This window comes from Mus caroli, unplaced genomic scaffold (assembly GCF_978045245.1).
Source record: "Mus caroli unplaced genomic scaffold, Mus_caroli_1 scaffold_6, whole genome shotgun sequence".
NCBI classification, from domain to species: domain Eukaryota; kingdom Metazoa; phylum Chordata; class Mammalia; order Rodentia; family Muridae; genus Mus; species Mus caroli.
Window position 1 is genome coordinate 24651294 of NW_028227261.1, and position 24162 is coordinate 24675455.

General features: G+C 43.5%; 1 protein-coding gene across 2 annotated transcripts in view; it reads right to left on the reverse strand.

Moving 5' to 3' along the window:
* Wasf2 (WASP family member 2) overlaps positions 1-24162 on the reverse strand; it is a 66960-nt gene that overhangs the window by 30786 nt on the left and 12012 nt on the right. Inside the window, exon 2 of one of the 2 annotated variants that reach the window (XM_085838875.1) lies at positions 22260-22382. The exons of the other annotated variant lie outside the window; for it this stretch is intronic. The gene's annotated coding sequence lies outside the window, so the exon portion shown is untranslated. The remainder of the gene's footprint in view (positions 1-22259; positions 22383-24162) is intronic. 2 annotated transcript variants of the gene reach the window in all.

Below are 24162 nucleotides of genomic sequence, written 5' to 3' on the forward strand. Positions count from 1 at the left end.
CAGGCCTGTAACACAGAAGACAGAGAATCCAAGGCCATCCTTGGCTACCCGAGACTTTGTTCTCAATGCCCACCCATTCCCTCCAAAACCAATGTTCACTGAAGTTGAATAAGCACCTGACTTCAAGACTACACAGTCTCAGCAGCATAGTCTAGACTGGTACAATCAAACATTTACAGTGTGACCGTGGACAGGAGAGCTGGCTTTGTGGTTAAGAGCATTTGCTGCTCTTCCAAAGGACCTGAGTTTGGTACCCAGCACCCAGGTGATTCACACCTGTGTTTAACTGTGAGGCTGCTTCTCCCCTCGCTCTCAAAAAGCACAGCTGTTGACTGCAGCAGCCCCCATACAGTGAAGTGAGGACAGGGAAGAAAACTCCCTCAAAGGCTAAGGCACACACCCACTTCCCACTGAAACACAGGGTGGGGCTGAGCTGACAAATATAACCACTCTTTCCAAACACAGGGCACTACTGACAAATCAGGCTGGGTGACTGAAACAATGTCCAAGAGAGATGGCAGGACAGAAAGGTTCTGCAGTGGACAGAGAAAACACGCCTATGCGAGCCAAGCAAGAGAGCTCCTGCGCTAAACTAAGAGAAATTTCCAACTCAATAAAGCAATGTCCTCTGGCCTAACTGCAGTCAACCTGAAGAAGCTTCCTGTTTCAATTTGGCTCTCAGACACCTAGGAAACAGGATTTCTAAACTGCAGTAGCACACTCCTTGAGCGCACTGTACATCCAGGGGCCGGCCATTCATCCTTGCTAATTCCCCAACTTTCTGTTACTCTTTGGGGGCGAGTCCACCTCTCTCTCATCCTTACCTTACTACTCTTCAAGCTTTCGTCACAGCTTCGCTCTTGAAATGAAGATCAGAGGATTATCTCCTTCAAATTTAATTTTTTTCTAGACATTTCCCCCATAAGTGACCATATTAGGCTCTATTTCCAGGAGAGCAGGACCCACCTGGTTTCTCAAAAGATAATGCATTCAAAAACAAAACAAAACAAAACGAAAAAAGCTCAAGAGATGCTATATGGAACTAAGACATATTCTCAGCTCTGAGAAAAAAACATTTAGTTCTCTTTTTTCTTTTGATTTTTATTTTTTTAATTGCAAAGAAGACTTAATCATAGAGTATCTCTTGTCTCTATTTTGGCCCAATTCCTTTTTATGAAGCCACCTGGACATCAAAAGCTAAAGAATACTGTCACTAACGATTTTCAGCTACAAACAGAACGTTTGCTTTACTTTTCTAACCTAATGGTAATTTCCAGTAATATTCATACTGACAAAATGGTATGATTTGAAATGCTGAAAGCTACCCACCACCTAAATTAGCACCTTTTTGTTTGTTTGTTTGTTGAGGTTTTTCGAGACAGGGTTTCTCTGTATAGCTCTGGCTGTCCTGGAACTCACTCTGTAGACCAGGCTGGCCTCGAACTCAGAAATCCGCCTGCCTCTGCCTCCCGAGTGCTGGTTGTTTTGGTTTTTGATACAGGGTTTTACTATGTAGTCCTGGCTGGCCTGAAATCCACTATGTAGATAGAGCAGGCTGGCCTGAACTCACAGAGATCCATCTGTCTCTGTCCTGAGTGATGGGATTAAAGTTATATGCCACCATGCCAGGCCCTAAATTAGCCTTAATTAAATAAATATATAATGAATAATTTCCCTCATCAACAGAAGAGTCTTTTTCCTAACATTCGTAGAGACCGGATTTCTTTCAGCTGTCATCATCAATTAAACATTAAATTACACAAGCTCCCCATCAATGATCAGAGAACCCTGTTTAAGAAAGAGTGCAAGAGCCAGCGGAAGTGAGTAAGAGCACCCGACTGCTCTTCTGAAGGTCTGGAGTTCAAATCCCAGCAACCACATGATGGTTCACAACCATGCGTAACGAGATCTGACTCCCTCTTCTGGAGTGTCTGAAGACAGCTACAGTGTATTACGTATAATAAATAAATAAATAAATCTTTTTAAAAAAAAGCGCCAGCGGAAGCAGGGAGTGATATGGGATGCTCATTTCCGGAATGACCCATCTGTGCATTCTTGGACTCATACCAACAGGGGCTGGAGCCCCACAACTATTGTCTGCGCTGGAGGCCATACACTCCCACATGTGTGCCATGACACACACAAGCCCCACCCACCCAAAATAAACGTTTAAAGACTTTTTTTTGGAGAGACAAGGTGTCTCTCAATATAGTCTTGGCTGGCCTGGAGCTCAGATTCTCCTGCCTCTGCCTTTTTATTTTATTTTATTTTATTTTATTTTGGTTTTCGAGACAGGGTTTCTCTGTGTAGCCCTGGCTGTCCTGGAACTCCTGCCTCTGCCTCCCATGTGCTGGGATTAAAGGCATGCACCATCATGCCAGAGTAAAATAAAATTTGAGACATTTAAGTAGTGGGAGGATTAATTAGAAATAGGGAGGCAATCAATTCACTTGGGAAAGGAAGAAAGTGGAAGTGAATATGATCAAGATATATTACACACACGTGTAGAAGTGAATTATGATCAAGGTACATTACACACATGTATGAAAATGCCATAACTAAGGGCTGGAGAGAGGGCTTGGCTTTAAAGTCCAAGCACAAGGATCTGAGTTCTCCAACAATGACAAAACAAGCTGGGTGGACCAAAGAGCTCTCTGAATCTCAGCATTGGAGAGATAGAATTGCACATGATCTTGAATTTGTAATCTTCCTGCCTCCACCTCCCAGATTCCAGGACGTGCCACCATGTCCAGTTTATGTGGTGCTGGAGACTGGCATCCCCCACAGCCTCGTGCTTCCCACCAACTCCCTGACATCCACAGCCCACAGCTGGCTTTCATACAATGCTTATCCCATCTTGCTTCCCTAACTCTGGGGACAGATAGTATGGTAGGTACTACAATCCTTGGCTCATGCAGTAGAAGTGAGGATGAATGGAGGTCAAACTCCTCTACACAAGGCACTGAAGTGCCCGCTGGTGGGCTGGATGCCGTGGTGTGGGGGATGAAAAAGGGAGGAGCTCATCAGAGCTGCTCTGCTGCCCATCAGCTGCAGGATCTCCCTCAGCTGACCAACTGTCTAACGACTCAGTCTCATCTCCGTGATGTCTCACTTTGGGTTTTGAGCTTCTCGATGCAGTAACTGTTCCCTCTCTGGAAATGAACAGCCAAAAAAGTAACTGACTTCACACAACTGAGAAAGGCCACGGAAAAGAAGGCTGCAGCGCAACAACAAAAAATAAAATTCAGCAAAATGTTTTGCTGACAGCTCAGGGCAATCCACAAACACACCGTGTGGTCATGGAGCAAGCAGAGGCAGCAGTCTGGAGAGTGACTGTACACCGGGAGACAGGGGAGAGACCTAGCAATCTCAGCTACAGCCGAGCAACAGGGAGCAGAATCATGGAGCAAACTGCCATGCACGTTCATACCAATGATTCTATTCTGCCATCCCGCAACAAGAATTCATTCCTGGAAAACTGTCACATATTCATCTGTCACAAAGAGCCAAGCCACCAGCAACTGACTCAGAGTCAGCAAAGGGCTGCTGGACATCTACTTCTCACAAGGTCTAGTCATCACTCAAAACACGGGGGTTAGAAGGCCAGGATCTCGAGCAGATGAAAAAAAATAAATTCCTTTCTACCTTCAGTTTACTTCTTAGTAACCAAACCTAATGAGCCCTGGGCAAAGCTGCAGGAACAGAAGCTTTAAGAGCCAGGCGTGAGACCCATCGACCGCCATCACATTTACCTCTGATATTCTGGCAAGCTGGTCTAACCTCGCAGTCTGTTTCCTAACCTGATAAATTAATGATTCCTATTCTGTAAAATTATTCTGAAGAAAAATAAAAGATAGATCTACAACGTATGATGCCAGGTTGGGACAGCTCAGACCCCAGCATTCATATAGAAGCCAGTGTGACAGACAGCACAGCTGCATCCCAGTAATATCCCAGTGATAGGAATGCAGAGACAGGAGGATTCCTGGGGCTAACTGGCCAGCCAATCTAGCCTAATGGGGAGCTCTAAGCAAACTGAGATCATGTCTCAAAAGAGCAGGGCAGCATTCTTTTTTGTTTGTTTGTTTGCTTTTGTTTTTGTTTTTCCGAGACAGGGTTTCTCTGTGTAGCCCTGGCTGTCCTGGAACTCACTCTGTAGACCAGGCTGGCCTCAAACTCAGAAATCCGCCTGCCTCTGCCTCCTGAGTGCTGGGATTAGAGGAGTGCGCCACCACCGCCCGGCTGCAGAGCAGCATTCTTAAGGTTGCCCTTTGTGCTTTGCATGCACAAAAGTGCAGATGTACCTCCCCATATGAATACATGCACACATGCATGAGCACACCCACGTGCACACACACAATTAAAATAGCCAGGTAAGGCGGCACATACCTTTGATCCTCACAGTCTGGAGGCAGACGCAGACAGATCTCGAATTTTTGGCCAGCCTGGTCTACACAGAGAACTCCAGGCCAGTGAAAACTACACAGAGACCCTACCTCAGAAAAAGGCAGAGTGTATACACAGAATAGATCACTCAAATGCCAACAGCAGTAGAAGGAGTATGGTGGTAGTGGAAGAATGGCTAACTTCTGTGGCTGAGGAGATGGCTCAGTGTTCTTACAAAGGACCCAGGTTTGATTTCCAGCTCACAACTCTCTGTAACTCAGCTCCAATGGACCCAACAATATATCCTGTGAGGGTACCTGTATTCATATGCATATACATACACAGACACAAAATTAACTAAGAAAGACCAACAATATGGCTCACCAGGTCTTTTTGTTTTGTTTTTCCAGACAGGGTTTCTCTGTATAGCCCTAGCTGTCCTGGAACTCTGCAGACCAGGCTGGCCTCGAACTCAGAAATCTGCCTGCCTCTGCCTCCCAAGTGCTGGGATTACAGGTGTGCGCCACCACTGCCCAGCTAGGTAATGAGTCTTACCACCAAGTCTAACGACTTGAATTTGTTGCCTGAAATCACCATGAAGGAGATACCCAAGTTCTGCAAGTTATCCTGACTTCTACACCTGTGCCAAACACACAGAGAATAATAAACAAATAAATGTAACACCCTTAAGGGAATAAGAATAGAAGGAGCTGGGCTGGTGAGATGGCTCAGTGGGTAAGAGCACCCGACTGCTCTTCCGAAGGTACAGAGTTCAAATCCCAGCAACCACATGGTGGCTCACAACCATCCGTAACGAGATCTGGCTCCCTCTTCTGGAGTGTCTGAAGACAGCTACAGTGTACTTACATACAATAAATAATAAATAAATCTTTAAAAAAAAAAAAAAAAAAAAAGAATAGAAGGAGCTGAGAGGACACAGTACTGTGTGTGCTCCTGAGGTTACAGCACAGAGGAGGCTGAGGGAAGAAGGTCCTGAATTCAAGGCCAGTCTGTGTTACACAGCAAAACCCTGTGGCAAAATCACAAACAAACAGGCAATACATTACACAACAGCTTCAAATTTCATCCTAGAATAAAGTACGGAAAATATAGAAAGGTCACTTTCAGAGGACTTGTACTATGTACTTCAACAACTCTGAGACTACTAAGGGCAAAACGTACCAAGAGTCAACAATCAAATGTGCCCCAAAGGACACATCTGAGAATGGATGAAGTGTGGGGCTGGAAAGATAGCTGCTAAAGAAGCAGAGTCCAGGTTCAGCTCAACCCCTGGAAAAGGTCTCACAACCACCCGAAAATTCTACATCCAGGGGATCCTACACCCTCTTCTGGCCTCCTCGGGCTCACACACACATACAATACACACATATAAACACATACACGTGCATTTTTAAAAGTCTTTTTTATATGCCTCTTCTTTGTTTTGTTTTTGAGATGAGGTTTCAATTGTATAACCCTGGCTGTCCTGGACCCATTCCGTAGACCAGGCTGGTCTCAAACTCACAGAGATCCTCCTGCCTCTGCATCTATTTCTACTAGCTGATTTTTATTCTACTTCTTTTAGTTATAAATGGTATCTTCTTGAAATGTTATATAATTTTAAAATTGGTATTCTAGCCTCAAACTCATAGACCGCTTGACTGTGCTTTCTAAATGCTCAGTTCAAAGACGTGTGCCACCACACCCTGCTAAGCAGGTTTTTTTGTTGTTTTTCAAATATTATTATTATTATTATATATAAGATTATGTATTATTTATACACACACACACACATATAAATAAGTACACTGTCGCTGTCTTCAGACACACCAGAAGAGGACATCAGATTGGAAGAGCAGTTAGTGCTCTTAATCGCTGAGCCATCTCTCCAGCCCCCTTCTAAGCATTTTTATGATGAATACTTTTCGTTAGTATACAAGCCAAGACATATCATATGCATGCCATGCTCACCTTTGCCACTCATGCCCCCCAGAATAGACAGGTTTTTTATTTTTTGATTGTTTTGGTTTTGGACAGGGTTTTACCATGTAGCCCTGGCTAGCCTAAAATTCACAGATTTGCCCAGCTCTATCCTCCACCCCCAGTTTGAGGACTGAAGGACTGACCACCATACATCCCAGATAGACAGCTCTTAATGTGAGGATTTACAGTGTATACCATCATAGCCAACCCAGAGAGCTTTTAATCTCAGGTCCAGAGTCAGCCCCGTGGTTTATGCCTATAATCTTCGTGTAAAGAGCTGCAGGCAGGGGAGCTGGAGCTTTCAGTCAGCCTGGGCTAAACACAAACAGAATAAAAAGAAGCCCAGGCCCACTGGGCGGTGGTGGCGCACTCCTTTAATCCCAGTACTCAGAAGGCAGAGGCAGGTAGATCTCTGAGTTTTTTAGACCAGCCTGGTCTACAGAGGGAGTTCCAGGACAGCCAGAGCCACACAGAGAAATCACGTCTTGAAAAACAAACATGCAAACAAACATTTAAAAGATACGCAGGTTCAAAGTTCACGCTTTTCCCCTAACACAAAGCTAACTCCTCACAAAATCCATACAACAAACAAATATACTTGAATTTCTCATCTCAGGAAAGTGCCCCAAGCTCCAGACTAGGTTCCTCCCCCTTAAAAATCAGACTGCACGCTAGCACAGGAAAGCTTCCTGACATATTTATCCTAGAACGGAAGTGGTGTTAATGAGAATAACACACCGCTCTCTCTCTCTCTGCACCCAATTTTAGCCAGCTGCTCAGGGGCTTCACATCTCTCACTTTAAACAACATAAACACTGGCTCATTTAACGTGCCAGCCTCAGATGACACATTTAGATGCCACTGCTTTCAAAAAAAAAAAAAAAAAACACAAACCAAACCAAAACCCCCTCCAGTTTCTGGAGAGCTGGGCACTCGGGCTGTGATTGCTGGCTGGCACTTTTATCTACAGGGTCCCAGTGAATCCCTTTAAGCTTCGGTCTCTGTTCACTGCTCAGTGTATCACACTGTTCCACCACGGACTTCTTTAAAAAGCATCTAACCCTTCATCTTTTTTTGTTGTTGTTTTTTGTTTTTTTGTGACAGGGTTTCTCTGTATAGCCCTGGCAGTCCTGGAACTCACTTTGTAGACCAGGCTGGCCTCGAACTCCGAAATCCACCTGTCTCTGCCTCCCAAGTGCTGGGATCAAAGGTGTGCGCCACCACGCCCATTTTTTGGTTTTTTTTTTAAAAAAAAAAAAAAAACAATGATTCAAAACCTATTCCTCTGGGTAATTCTCCTAAACTATGTAAGTATATTTTTAAATAAAATTCTTGCAACTTTTTTTCTAAAAAACAGTTGTTTTCACCCAAGTCAAGAAAGTAATGTCAGAAATTTGTTTTCCCTGGTCTCTTATAGGGCTACTGGAAAGATGTCTTTTTAAATTACTAAATGTAAACAGCTCATTAAATATAATCCAATTACTGTAACTGTAAAAAGGGAACAATCGCAGTATGTACGTGTATTCTCGCCTACTGCATTTAATATATCGAATTAATCTTTTCAGCATTAATATTTTAAATTAACCTCTGACTTTGGAAAAATGTAAAAACGTCTCTCTTTTAAAACATATGCGCCGGGCATAGTGGCGCATGCCTTTAATCCCAGCACTCGGGAGGCAGAGGCAGGCGGATTTCCGAGTTCGAGGCCAGCCTGGTCTACAAAGTGAGTTCCAGGACAGCCAGGGCTCAGAGAAACCCTGTCTCGAAAAAAAAAAAAAACATATGCACGTGTGTGTAATGCTGTACTCTACTGCATTTTGTTGCAGTTTTAACCACAAACATTTTTGGCAGGAATAGTTTATTCCTTCAGAAGGCCTAATTATAATTCCAGCGCTTAAGTGGGACAAAAAGCCAAAAGATTAATTCTGTAGCATTCCAATCCACAGCGATGTCACCTGGAAAGACAATCCAATATAAACTCTGTCACCAGAATGCAATGGTCCAGTGCTCTACAGTTCCTAAGTTCTACTCTGTCCTCACCAAGCCCTCCTGGGACAGCCCCGGGCGCGCTCTTATTCTCAGGGCTCTGGCCCCTCACGTCTGCCATCCCCACACTTTCTCTGAGCATCCATCTGGCTCATTGGCTTTGACACTCCCCTGTTAAGCAACAGTAAATAAACTGTATATAGCTAAGTCTAGGAACTGCTTTGAAAATGGGCTCCAATAATTTTTGAAAGAACATCAATTAGAACAGAGAGGGAAGAGCATCATACAAAAAAAGAAATGAACAAACTTGATCTTGGGTCCAATACATGCACTTAGAAAGGGGGATGGTCAGGAGTCTGTGGCCAGCTTGAGCTATGAGACCCTGTTTTTAAACGTTTGAGGGTTGACAGGATAGTTCAGTAGGTGAAGATGGCTTGCCACCAAGCCTGATAACCTGACCCACAATGGTGGAAGACGATAATCAATACTTTTTAAAATTTTTCTGCATATGAGTATATTGCCTTCATGTGTGTGTGTATACCACATATGTGCTTGAGAAGAGAGCCTCAGATCTGATGGAACAGTATTGAAGTTGTGAGCTACCATGTGGGTAGCAGGACTGGAACCCAAGTCCTCCAAAGGAGCAGCAAGTGCTGTGAATGGATGAGCCGTCTCTCCAGCCCTGAACAGTGACGTCAAACCATCCTCCGACCTCTGCTCAATCACTGTAATAGACTTAAAAGTTTCCAAACGTCAGCTTGTAGGATGGGGCCTTGAAACCTGATGACGACCACAGCACCCCAGAGAACGGCAGTGTTAAAAGAAATTTCACAGATAAAGGGACATCAGCAGCCAAAAACTAAGCCCTATTCAAAATTTCAATGGCTCAAGTTTCATCTTGATAACACTGGTTTTTCTGTCCAAAATATATCTTATTAGGCAGCTCTTGAAAGTTAAAAGGTGTCTTTAAATGCCTGCTGACCTAAAATTGCCATGTTCCATACTTTAAAGGGATTGATTCTGTGCAAGACAATAAGATGCCAGCTTCTGTTCAAAGGAGATCAGAATACTATTTGGTGAACCTATTCTGCACCTGTACAAGTAAAATAAGACGGGCCTGCATATGGCTCAGGGACGGTTGTATTTATGTGGGCTCTCCCTATGACCTCTTGGCAGAAAATGTAAGAAAGTCCTTTTCTGAGGCTACGGGGCGGGCCCAGGACTTTCAACTACCCATTCAAGCAGGGTTACAATTCCCTCCTCCATAATTAAGTTCCCTTTTTCACTCTCCATGCATGCATGAGTTGCTGTGACACTGACGTGGGGCCCTGACATTAGCCTTTGAAGGTCATTTAAGTCTTTCCGAGCAGCCCTAAAAGGTACGTATCATCCATTCTACAAAGCCTGAATGTAGGATTTAGCACAATCCTCAGAGCAAATCACCCGAAAATTAAGAGGGCTCCAAATATATGAATCATAAAATGAGCAAATCGAAGAAATAAAACATGGTAAAACTCAGTTGCTCAAGATACAATAGTAGGCTAGTTGAAATGGTTCATGCCTTCTATCCCAGCACTTGGAAAACACGGACTAGAGGGTCACTGCAAGTTCAAGGGTAGCCTGGTCTACTTAGCAAATTCTAGGCAGCCCGGGCTATACAGTGAGACCCTGTTGTCATCTAATACAGAGAGAATGTGCTTATTAATAATACCGGCTTTATCTGGGAAAGCAGAAAAGATTACTCACAACACAGCTGTTTTACATGGCTCAGACCTCATATCCTGTTCCTGCCTCATCTAAATTCCCCCTGTCTGTAGCCCCACAGACCGTGCCACTGGCTACCGGTTACACCATGTTCTTCATTCTTTGCTGAGGTCTGTGGTCTTCTGAGATGAAGCACAAGAGAAGCTTCTCCTTAGGCCAAGAAGACTGACGTCCTCCCCCCACCCCACCCCGTGCCCTTCTGCTGCTCTCCGCTTTCATCTTAGAACTAGAGATTAAACCTTGTGAGCATATGGCAAGCTCTCTGCCCCAGAGCTATACCCTTCGCCCTTTCTTCCCTTCTAAGACAGGGTCTTGCTAAGTAGTCTAGGCTAGTCTAAACTCCATCTTCAACCCATACAGGCCTTGAACTTTCAATCTTCCAGCCTCAGCTTTCTGAGTGACTCTGATTAGAGGTTTGCCCCACCAGGCTTAGATCCACCTTGGTTCTCTAAGTCTCCCTATACCTTTCCCCAGCAGACCATCACACTGCGTTACAATCACTGCCTTTCTTACTTGCTGTGCTGATAACCTGAGAGGTTCTCTGAGGCTGGCAGTGTTACTCACCCTTAGTCTTAGCACCTGCAACTGTATTAGGAAGCAGAAAAATGAGCAGAAATTGAAGAGAGCAAATGAATGAGGCTCTTGGGCCCTAACTCCCACAGAGATAAGGATGTGGATAATGTCAGGACTGCTGCTCCTACAACTCTGAGGGAAAAGAGCCAACCTTCATAACACAAAGCAGAGTCTCTTTTAGGTTTTGTTTTTCAAGACAAGTTCTCTCTCCATAGCCCTAGCCATCCTAGAACTCACTCTGTATGCCACACTGGCCTCCAACGCAAGAGATCCACCTGCCTCTACCTCTGCCTCTGAGTTCTGGGATTAAAGGCTTGCATAACCACACCCAACATTTGTTTTAGGTTTTGTGTGGGTGTGTTTTTAAGATTTATTTATTTATGTGAGTACACTGTCACTCTTGTTAGACACACCAGAACAGGGCATCAGATTCCATTACAGATGGTTGTGAGCCACCATGTGGTTGCTGGGAATTGAACTCAGGACCTGTGGAAGAACAGTTGGTGCTCTTACCCGCTGAGCCATCTCTCCAAGCCCTTTTGTGGGGTTTTTATGTTGTTATTAGGAAAGAGTCTCCTGCAACCTAGGGTTAACTTTGAATTTGCTATGTAGCCAAAGATGGCTTTGAACTCTTAAACCTTTTGCCCCTACAGGTCCCATTTATATGGTACTAGAGATCAAACTCAGCAGCTTCTAGAATACTAGTCAAGCACTCTACCAAAGGAGCTAAAACCCCCAACACTAACTTCTATTAAATGTATAGCGGCAGCCTGGAATTGTGGTAAACACCTTCACTCCTAGCATTTTTGAAGCAGAGCCAGGTGGACCTCTATGAGTTCAAAGGTAGCCTGGTCCACATAGTGAGTTTCCGGAGTGTCAGGGCGATGTAGAAAGACCCTGTCTCAAACAAAACAAAGTAAGATACCAACAGCTTCCCAGCTTATGAGACAGTCAGTCATGAGACACCTAGATAGTGATGGAGTGCCCAATCGGGGACACAGTGGGAAAAGTAGTTAAAAATTAGAAGCCAGCTAGGTTTCTAAAAGTGATACACATACTTTTATTTTTTTTTTTGGTAGGCAAATGGTACTCAATTTTTTTTTTTTGTACGCAAATGGTACTCAATTTTTTTTTTTTTGGCTACACCTACTTTTGATAGGCACTCAAAAAGCAAAGGTATATGGATCTCTAAGTTCAAGGCCAGCTTGGTCTACATAGTGAGGTCTACGACAGCCAGAACTCACAGAGAAATCCTGTCTTACAGACACTCTCTGCCCCCAAGGCAACCAATATGATCGGTCTGCCTCTTCCACACTTCCATTTTATCCATGTTCCTCAAAGCTCCTAACATGACAAACACATGATAGTGCTATATCATCAGGAGGGAAAACAACTTCCATAAGGCCAAGGAAGGGCAGAAGAGGGCAAGTCGTGAGAGCCCACGACTATGCTGCAGGGGAATCCACGATGTTGTAAACTCTCCAGGGACTTGGTGTGAAATATTAATAAAACACCAAACCCTTCCTTCCTGCCTTGCTTTTCCTCCTCGCAGTACTCTCCCCTGCCTGCCTTTCCAATCTCGCTCCACCTTCCTTCACTAGCCTTTACCTCCCTCACCCCTTCCTCTACAAACAGAGACAAGGCTGGCCAGCATACAAACAAGTACACGATCCATGAATGGCAACACTAGGAGCACACTGCACGGCGGGGTTATGTAAAACGACACGGATCCCACCATCTGCCATTTGTGCGTTCTCTCACTGGTTTGTGTTTTTGAGACAGGAACTATTATGTGGCTCTGGCTGCCCCAGACTCAATAAGCATGGCAAGTTAGCCTCCAACCCAGAGATCTATCCACCTTAAATCCTGGGATTAAAAGTGTGCACCACCACGCCCATAATAAACTTCAAATTCTTGATCCTTCCATCTCAGCCTCTAGATTTCTGAGATTATGGGATGAGAAAGGGAGGGAAGGTATCTTTAATTTCAGGTGGACAGAGCAGCAAGTGCAGAAGCAATGTTCCAGGAACAGCAAACAGCTTGGCGGGGCTGAATACAGGAAGTACTGAGGGATGAGCCTAACAGGCCGGACAGAAACAGAGACACAGGAGGCTATTGCACTTACGAGTGTTCTGAAGGCTACTGGGAGCCATGTAAAATTGAGAGCAGAGAGTAACATGATCAGATTTAGAGAGCTCTCTTTGGCAGCAGTGTGCAGAATGTGCTACAGGAAGGGTGGAAGACGGAGGCAGAAGCAGTTCTGATTGAAAGGATCTATGTAACAGGAAGGGAGAACTGCAAGAGATGACAGAGGGCTCCACAGTCTGTAGAAAGAAAGGCGGCTTTTTTTGTTTGTTTGTTTTTTGTTTTTTCGAGACAGGGTTTCTGTGTAGCCCTGGCTGTCCTGGAACTCACTCTGTAGACCCGCCTGCCTCTGCCTCCCAAGCGCTGGGATCAAAGGCGTGTGCAACCACCGCCCAGCTCAAAAGGTGGCTTATTCATTTAGCTGAAGCAGACACAGGTGAAAGGATGTTCTGTTAAAACAAACGTGAGAGGACATGTGATGAGGGATTTTTTTCGTTAACAACACACATGTATTGGTCCACCTTATATCGTGCAGTTAACTTATATTTGTCAGGACCCCATAGAAAGAAACACGACAAAAAGCCTTTGGTGGTGTGATGTAGTTTCTTGTCACTTTCTTGGACTCAGGCTGATTGACAGACTGATGTCAGCTGAGACAAATGTACATGTTGAGGCCAAACATGTACTGAGACAAGACCTGTGGAAGATAAATGGTATAAACAGGACTCCTTGGGACAGTGACAATCTCCAGGACCCACATGGAGGAGGAGGAAAACCTATTCCTGTGAGTTATCCTCTGACCTCCAGACACTAGGATGAAGAAAGAAAGAAAGAGAAGAGAAGAGAAGAGAAGAGAAGAGAAGAGAAGAGAAGAGAAGAGAAGAGAAGAGAAGAGAAGAGAAGAGAAGAGGAGAGGAGAGCCGGACAGTGGAGTGCACGCCTGTAATCCCAATACTTGGGAGGCAGAGGCAGGCGAATCTCTACGAGTGTGAGATCAGCCTGGTCTCAGAGCAAGCGCCAGTGCAGCCAAAGCTACACAGAGAACCCTGCCTGAAAAAGCAAAGAGGAGGAGGAGGAAGAGGAAGAAGAAGAAGAGGAGGAGGAAGAAGAGGAAGAAGAAGAAGGAGGAGGAGGAAGAGGAGGAGGAGGAGGAGGAGGAGGAGGGAGAAGAGGAGGAGGAGGAGGAGGAAGAGGAGGAAGAAGAGGAAGAAGGAGAAACAGTAGCAGCAGTAGTAGTACCCAGTCGTTTTGGTAATATTTTTTGTTTTTAATTTTCTGACAATATGATGAACCAACATTATCAGTTTCAATCTGTGCTTTCCTAGTAACTAATGAGGCTTGGTATCCCCAATTTTTTTCAATAAATGACTTTTTAATTTTTACTAAACACTGAGACCAAGTGCACCTCTGAAAGCTGGAAGATTATGGAATGTGACAATGTGTAGTGGCCGCCTCCCAGTAATTAACCAGAAGACTGGTCTCTTTCAACAACAGGTAAAGCCATATGACCAAACCTAAGCCGTATTAAAACCCAACAAGAAGGCAAACTGGAAATGTGTACCTGTGATGGCTCAGGATATTAAAGAACTAAGACCGAAACAGGGAGCACTCACAATGACTAGGCAGCTGTGCGGCCTGTGCTGCCTGTAAAGTGGGCAGGAAGAGCAGAAGCTCAAGGACATTCACAACTACATACAGATTTAGAAGCCAGCCTGTGCTACACTAGACCCTGACCCAAAGCACCAAAACCAGCCAATCATGGTGACACATGCCTTTAATCCCAACTCAGGAGGCAATGCCAGGCAGATTTTTGTGAGTCCCGAGCCAGCCAGGTCACTGTCTTTAAAAAACAAAAACAAAAACTGGGTCTGGAGAGATAACTCCACAGTTTCCCGGCACCCACACGGCAGCTCACAGCCATTGGATATCCTCTTCTGGCCTCCTCAGGTACCAGATGCACATGCATACATGCAGGCAAACACTCAGGAGCCTTAAATAATGTTATTTTTAATTTAGTGTACTTTGTACTAGAATAATTTGAAAGCTTGTTTAGCGGTTGGCCAAAAAATACTATTACTTTCTTAGTGAGAGTCAACATCTAATAGGGTTCCCTTTAGCAGAGCACTACTGAAATAACAGTAATTACAACAGCAGTCAGCACTCCAAGGCTGACCGATGAATGGGACAGGACACATACGCTGGGTCCCAGACTGCCATGACCCTCTCCAACAAGCATTAACACAGTCCCATGACCACACAGTAAGGTTATTTCCAAACATCTATAAGAAGATGGCAATAGTATTAATTCTCTGCCAATCTAGTAATACCGATGACTTTCCCAGCTCCATTCCTTATAGAAATCATGTTAATAAAGATGTTTTAGAATTTATGGTTTTAAATGCCGCCAATATTTTAAAAAACAGGACAAGTGTTATAAAAATTCCTGCTGGTATTTTTCAGACTTAGAGGAAATAGAGTTTGACAAGGAATATTTCCCAAGTGGTCTGATATACAGCAAATAAATTAACAGAATCGAGAAAAGAAAAAATATGAAATGTATTAGGTAAAGACCTGACTTCTATTGGCAAGAGAAAAACAAAAGCATCGGTACTGTATTAGCAAATATCTATGGCAAATAAAATACAATTATAATTAAAAATAGTCATGCCTTGTCACATATTAACCCTGAATTTGCCAAGTATCCTTTTAGGGTGTTCATCTTGGTTTACATCAATGCTTCCAGTAGAGTTACTAATAGTATTTTCTCTTGCTTTCTTAAAAAATTTTTAGATTTCAGCCAGGCGTGGTGGTGCACACCTTTAATCCCAGCACTCAGGAGGCAGAGGCAGGCAGATTTCTGAGTTCAAGGCCAGCCTGGTCTATAGAGTGAGTTCCAGGACAGCCAGGGCTATAAACCCTGTCTCAAAAAAACAAAAACAAAAAAAAAAAAACAAAAAAACAAAAAAAAAGTGAACCAAAGGCTAGAAAAGTGGCTCAGCAGTTAAGAACACAGCTTGCTCTTCCAGAGGACCTGGGTTCAATTCCCAGCACCCACATAACGGTTGATAGTCATTGTAACTCTAGTTCCAGGGCCCCCTGAACCTCTGAAAGCACCAGGCGCACAAGCATGAATACAGGCAAGAAACCCATAAACCCATAAACATAAAATAGAAACACTTTTTTTTTTTTTTTTTTGGTTTTTCAAGACAAGATGTCTTTATGAAGAAGCCTTGACTGTCCTGGAACTAGCTCTGTAAGCAGGCTGACCTTGAACTCACAGAGATTCTCCTGCTTCTGCCTCTGTCGAGCCATCTCTTCAGACCTGTTGTTTTGATTTTGAGACATGGTCTCTCTATGTAGACCAAGTTGGCCTGGAACCCAGAAATCTGCCTGCCTCTGACTCCTGAATGCTGGGATTAAAGGCCTGTACCACCACACCTGGCAAGGGTGAGGTTTTAAAACAACATGTATTACTGTTGCCATTTTAGCTACCTCACTATAGATTAATAAATTAAAGACCAGACATAGCTCAATGGTTAAGAGCACCTCTTCCAGAGGCCCTGAGTTTAATTCCCAACACACACACACACACACACACACACACACACGGTGGCTCACATAATCTGTAACTCCAGTTCCAGGAGACCCAACATACTTCTGGCTTTCATGTATACAAGGCACAACTGGTACACAGACACACATGCATTCAAAATACCCATACACATAAAATACACTTTTTAAATAACGGGCCAGCCGGGCAGTGGTGGTGCACGCCTTTAATCCCAGCACTTGGGAGACAGAGGCAGGCGGATTTCTGAGTTCGGGGCCAGCCTGGTCTACAAAGTGAGTTCCAGGGCAGCCAGGACTACACAGAGAAACCCTGTCTCGAGGGGAAAAAAAAAATAAAAAATAAAAAATAAAAATAAAAAAACCTGTCTCTAAATAAATAAACAAATAAAGGTCCAGAGAGGTCAAGTGTTTTTACTCTGGGCCACAGTGTCACCAGGCAACGCAGTGAGGCCTCACACACCTGGGTCCTTGTGCCTCCCCATCCAGGGCTGTGTCTGAGTGAGGCCTAGGGTGGTGCTGCTGCACAGCATAGGGAAGGAGCTTTCTCTAAACCCCTGCTACTCAGCTCAAGTACTGTTAGGTGCAACTCCTCACGCTCACATGCTCTTCCTAAGCTCCTCTGAATTCTGTCGGCAACACTTTATTAGTACAGTAGTATAGACTACACACGTTTAAATCGGGACAAATTCTGGTCTGATCTTAAGTTTACCTCTGCATTCCAATAACAAAAAGTCTATGAAAACAATAAATAATTATAGGAAAAAATGTTTAATAAACTGTTTTTAAGCATTGTAAGAGTCTAATTTACATAGGTTAAAGGGTATATCATTCTCAGTTATTCATTGAGCCAAATATAAGACCCTTTACCTAACAAAATAACCTGTAACACTATTAGCCTAGCTTCACTTACCAGACATAATAGCATAATAACAGCTGAATATATATAAAAGGGACATACACCGCTCTAAGTTTTCTCCCAGTCAGCCCACATTAACACGGTTTGATAGTAACTCAAATGATGATCTGTCTTGCTCTGATGGCTAGAGTAGCAGCTGAAATGGAGTTACATCATTTGCTCTAGAAAGTAGGTACCAGAATGGAGGGGGAATGGCAATGGCACAGAGCTGAGAGGCAAATGTCCATCTTACAAGGCATAACCCGGCGTCTAATCTATGTGACCTTGATTAAACTACTGAACTTCACCAGCCTTCAGCTGCGCTACTGTCAAAACACAGAAGCTAGTACATTGTGCACCATACATAATATCCGACTAAAAGAATCCAGAGTTTTTAGGGAAATTGTAGGAAATGTACAGGATAAATCTGGGGCACCGTATCACATAGAAAGCAAGGGATGCTAGCAAAGACTTCCACAATTATTTCAAAAAGAGCTAGCAGTCAACCTGAAGAGCTTCTCATAGGTCCAAGACCTAGAATCCACGTGGCAAAGAGAGAAATGACTTCTGAGAGTTATCCTGACCTCCACATCCATGCTGTCACAAGCATCAATCAATTAATCAGTCAAGGTACACTGAGACACAGAGACAGGAAAGCAGGAATGGGATTGTTGTTTGTTTTATAGCTCTGGCAGATGTAATTCATGGTGTCAGGCCTGCCAGGCAAGCATTCTACTGCTACGGAGCCAAACCTCAGCCAAGTAAGGTGGATTCCTGTTTGTTTTCATTCGGGGACTTTTATTTTTGTTGTTGCAGTGCTAAGAATCAAACTCTTATCTACTGAAAGCAGCAAATATTTTTTCTTTTAATTAGAAAATAGAAAATGAGCCAGGCAGTGGTGGTGCACGCCTTTAATCCCAGCACTTGGAAGGCAGAGGCAGTGGATTTCTGAGTTTGAGGCCAGCCTGGTTTACAGAGTGAGTTCCAGGACAGCCAAGACTATACAGAGAAACCCTGTCTCGAAAAACAAAAAAAAAGAAAAAAGAAAAAAGAAGAGAGAAGAGAAGAGAAGAGAAGAGAAGAGAAGAGAAGAGAAGAGAAGAGAAGAGAGAGAAAATGTTTTGACATAGGGCTGGAGAGATGGCTCAGGATTAAGAGCATAGACTGCTCTTTCAGAGGACCTGGATTCAATTCCAGCCCCACATGGTGGCTAATAGCTGTCTATAACTCCAGTTCCAAGGGACCTGACACCCTCACATAGACATGCATGGAGGCAAAATACCAATGCACATAAATAAAAATAAATAATTAGAAATGTTTTGACATAGTGCCTGCTCTAAAGATGTGTAAACAAATGATCCCCAAGGACCATTTGAGACTGACCTATCACAATTCATAATTTTAAAAAATGAAGGGGCTGGAGAGATGCTTAGTGAAGAAAAGGTTTACTGTGCGAGAACGAGGGTCTGCGTTCAGAAGGACCTCAGCGCCCACACAACGCTGGCTGTGGCAGGGCGTATTTATAACCCCAGCCCCATCTCAGAAGCTGAGAGAGAGCAACAGGAGAAGCCATTCTGACATCAACCCTCTGGACTCCACACATGTCTGAGGGTGCACACACTTACATATACCAAACAATACATACTATGACCTAGAGTTGGGCCCTTGGATGAAAATTTACAATCCCAGTGTGTGGGAAATGGAGGTAGGAGGATCACACAGCAAGTTCAAGACCAAGCTGGGCTACATGAGACCCTACTTAACACCCCCTGCCCAATACACACAGGCAAACACATACACATGCACATATATATCTAAGCTAGGAGTGCCAATATATGTCTATAATTTTAGTTTTTAGGAGGCAGACATAGGAGAATCACTACAAGTTTGAGGCCTGCCTGGTCTGCATGGCAAGTTCCAAGCCAGCAGGGCAAATTAGAGGCTTGTAATAATAAAACAGAAGATCTAGGGCTAGAGAGATGGCTCAGCCGTTAAGAGCACTGAATGATCTTCCAGAGGTCCTGAGTTCAATTCCCAGCAACCACATGGTGGCTCACAACCACTTGTAATGAGATCTGATGCCCTCTTCTGGTGTGTCTGAAGACAGCCACAGTGTATTCATATACATAAAAAAAAAAAAAAATCTTAAAAAGAGAGAGAGAAAGAGAGAGAGAAAGAGAGAGAGTCGGGTGTGGTGGCACACACCTTTAATTCCAGTACTCGGGAGGCAGAGGCAGGTGGATTTCTGAGTTTGAGGCCACCTGGTCTACAAAGTGAGTTCCTGGACAGCCAGGGCTACACAGAGAAACCCTGTCTCAAAAAAAAAAAAAAAAAAAAAGAAGAGAGAGAGAGAGAGAGAGAGAGGAAGGCAGGAATATGAAGTTACAAGTGATTATGACACTGTATCAAAACAAACCCAAACAGACATGAAAGTCTAAGTTTAAGACTTCAAGATACCTGCAAGAAAGGTTGACAATGACAAACTCAGGTGGTGCCTGCTGGGTGCTGCTCTAAAGCTTTACGTACATTCCCTAATATTCTGACTACAGCACCACAAGGTTGGCCCTGTTGCTTTCTGGTGGAAGAACTTGGAAAAGAGACTGATTACTCCAGGTCTAAAGAGAGCAACAGTGCGCTCACATACATAAAGCTAATAAATAAATCTAAATAAATAATCTATAAACTATTGAAACTATAGTTTGGGATCTATAGTACTAGAGAGAACTACAAATGCCCAAGGTTGGATGTGTACAGAATTGTGGGAAATAGTCTCCATGTAGATAATCAAGGTAATGCAGGAATGGAAAAATAGTCTAAACTATAATTATCAGAAGATGAGCTCTAAAGCTAGCTGTCGAACACAGGAAAGGGTCTTAAAGTCCCTCATTTCTACCCTGAATACAGCTACAAAAAGCCAGAAAAATGCTGGATGTTATTATGGAAGCCCAGGAAACACAGGCACATTCTTCTTCCTTGTACAAACCACAGAGTGTCTGTACCTAGAATAGAATGTGCAGTGTGCTCGCCACACAGAAAAGGTAAAATAGACACTGTCTCAAAAGATAACTGAAAAGAACAAAGGGCAGGCGCTTTGGTAAAGGCAGGATTGTTAAAAAGACAGACAGACATATCTACAAGCGACTTTAACATGAAGCAAAGCGATCCAATGGCAGACATTTCTACACCAAATCTTAAAAGTTACAAAACAAAAGTCAAAAAACAATGTTTTCACTGTGTCATATTTGCTGTTTAAATCCAAACAAGTTTTTGAGGTATAGTCTTACCATATACCCCAGGGCTGGTCTTGAATCCACAATATTCTGGCTTTAGGCTTCTGAATGCTGGAATTGGCAGGACACAAGCATGAACCACCATGCTTGGTAGTGCAAAATTTTCAAATTCTGTTATAGTAGGCTTAGGAGTATAACCATAAGACAATCACATTTTTTTTTTTAAAGATTTATTTATTTATTATATGTAAGTACACTGTAGCTGTCCTCAGACACTCCAGAAGAGGGCGCCAGATCTCGTTACGGATGGTTGTGAGCCACCATGTGGTTGCTGGGATTTGAACTCTGGACCTTCGGAAGAGCAGTCGGGTGCTCTTACCCACTGAGCCATCTCACCAGCCCAGACAATCACATTTTTTAACTCTTTTCTTTTCCTCTCTCCATTCCTTCTTCCCGCTCTCTTTCTCTTTGTATTTGTGTCTGAAGCAGGATGTCATCCATGCAGCCTATGTTAGCCTTAAACTCCTAGAAGCCAAAGTGCCGGGCTTTTGGCTCTTATCTATGATCACCTGAAGGACTACTATGAGAAGAGAAAAACTCTAATATAATGTGTTTATATTTAGTAGTCATTGCTTGTACTAGACCCAATAAAATATAACACTTTATGTCCCAATCCTGAATTTAAAACAATTAAACTCACTGCTGAAGTGGGGAATGTAGAATAAAAGAAAACTAAAATCCAAAGGCAGTATAAATTCACAGATAACATTTCCAAACAAATTCCTATGAGAAATCATGAATTTTAGGCAACAAGGCCTTAAATTTTGAAAGTGGCATTTTCATTCCTCCCCCACAAAGCCTGAGAGCAGCAGTTCTCAACCTGTGCATCCAAAGTCCCTGTCTCAGGGGTTGCCTGACACCACTGGAAAACAGAGATTTACATTACAACTCATAACAGTAGCAAAATTACAGTTATAAAGCAGCAGCAAAAATAATTTCATGGTTTCCCCATACACATGAGAAAAGTCTCATGTGCACCAGCTTTTGTTGTGTGAATCTTGCTCCCCAAGTTAACAGGGCAAAAAAAGACGCAGGGTGACTGGACAATAGGTAGAGGTCGGCAGGCTTTCAGTTACCTGGCTGATGAGAAGGAAGGACAAGGAGAGAAAAGGAAGCTGCCACGAGAGAAGATGGACCGTGAGCACGTGGCCAGACAGTAACAAGGACACATGGCTGGGACATAACTTAGAATAGCACCAAAATCTGCCCAATCTAGGCTTATAGCTTATAAGTAAAGTGGTGAATTCTGGACCTTTTAGATATGAGCCAGCTAGAATTTATAATCTTTTTTTTTTTTTTTTTTGGTTTTTCGAGACAGGGTTTCTCTGTGTAGTCGTGGCTGTCCTGGCACTCACTCTGTAGACCAGGCTGGCCTCGAACTGAGAAATCGCCTGCCTCTGCCTCCTGAGTGCTGGGATTAAAGACATGCACCACCACGCCCGGCTTATACTCTTTTTTACAGGTCACAGCATTGGGAAGGTTGAGAACCAGTGCCCTAGAGTAAAGCATTACCTAGAAATCCTCCCTTTGCACCAAAGTAGCACCAAAGAAAAATAAGGATGTTTCTGCCGTCCCCACCCTCATCCCAAAGTCAGAGCCAGAGCAGAGACAGTGAACACAAAGGAGAAAGGACTGAAAGACACTGACTGCTACGCCCACGTTAAAGCAGGCCAAGACAACGCGGCTCCAAACATCCTCAGAAGAGCACACTCAGGCGAAAGACTGACCGTGATCACCATAAGGTCCACTGACCACCAAGTCTGTGAGAAGCAGCAGACAGAAGAGAATGAAGCACTCTGTTCATGAAGGTCAGGGCTGGCAGGCACCAGACCAAGTAGGCTGTAAAGAAACTGAAGTAGCCATGATTAACAACCTGCAGGCCTGGTGGAAGGAAGGTACAGCCAATGAGTTCCTTTGGGTGGTGCCAGCAAAACTGAAATTGTCTAAATTGCTAATCCTAACTATACTTTTTGTATGATTAAAAAAACAAAAGTGGCCGGGCGGTGGTGGCACACGCCTTTAATCCCAGCACTTGGGAGGCAGAGGCAGGCGGATTTCTGAGTTCGAGGCCAGCCTGGTCTACAAAGTGAGTTCCAGGACAGCCAGGGCTATACAGAGAAACCCTGTCTCGAAAAACCAAAAAAAAAAAAAAAAAAAAAAACCAAAAAAAAAACAAAAGTGTAATTCTGGGCTAGACAGATGCTGTGCCTAACCGAATATGCCATTCCTTAATTTATGGTTAGCAACTGTTAAGTTACTAAGCACTGGACGAAGGAGTGCATCATTTAATCCTCCAAATATTTCTCTGAAATATACTCTACATTTTACAGATGAGCAAACAGGCTAAGAGAAGCTGTAAGAAACTACATACAAACCTCAGTAGATTTTGGGGGGCTGTAGGAGAGATTTCATTCTATAGCCCAGGCAGGCCTTGAACTCGCAGCAACCTTCCTACCTATCTGTCCCAAGTGTTAGAACCATAGGCATGACCTACCAGACCTGGCTCAAGATCTATATTCCTTATGCTGCTGTTAGTTTGCACTTTGTTTTTTGAGACAGAGCCTCACTCTGTAGCCTATGATGACCTAGAACTCACTCCAAAACCAGGCTGGCCTCAAACTCAGAGAGCCACCTGTTTGTGTGTTAGGCTAGTACTACTACCTCCTACCAACTGGCAAACTCTGAGAAGTAGAAATATAAAATGAGGTGGGAAGTCTCAGGGTGGCATACACCTGCAACCCTAGTACCTGGCAGGTAGAGGCTGAAGGATCAGAAATTTCAAGGACATCTTTTGCTACACTGTTGAGTATAAGTTCAGGATGGGCTACACAAAACTCTCTCAAAACCTAAAAATAAAGAGCCGGCATGGTGGAACACACTTTTAATCCCAGCAGAGCTAGCCAAATCTCTTGAAAGCCAGTTTGGTCTACAAAGTGAGACTTTCACAAAAACAAAACAAAACCAAACAAAACCAAAAAGACCAATGATGATAATAATAGATAAATAAGTCCATCAGCCGAGAGCCAGGCATGGTGGAACATGCTAATTATCTCAGTTACCCAGACAGGAAAATGAAGAATTCAAAATCATCCTGAGCTACATACACACTGAGTTTCAGGATAGCACAAGGCAACTTAGCCTGACCCTCTCAAACAACAACAATAAAAACCAAACCATACAAACTGAGCTCATTCCTGTAATAGAGGATAGAGGTGGAAGGACCGAAACTGTAGGCATCCTCAGCTCCGGAGTGAGTTCTAAGCCAGCCTGAGTTACAGGGGACCCAATCTCCAGAAAGAAAGGAAAGGCTTGGGCACATTTCAGTCTAAAGCTTCCTATTCATGAGCAGAGTGGCTTTTTAAACGTTTACTGCTGAGACTGGAGAGATGGCTCAATGTTTAAGAGCTGGCTGCTCTTCCAGCAGACCTGGGTTCAATCCCCAGCAACCACATGGCAGTTCACAACTTTCCATAACTAGACATGCATGCAAGCAAAATATCAATGTATATAAGTTAAAAATAAATTCTTAAAAGTTTATTTCTGAACTGATATTATCTTTTTATAAAATATAAAAATATAAAAAGTAGCTACTAACAGTTTATCTCAGATGCTGGGGACTGACCATACCAG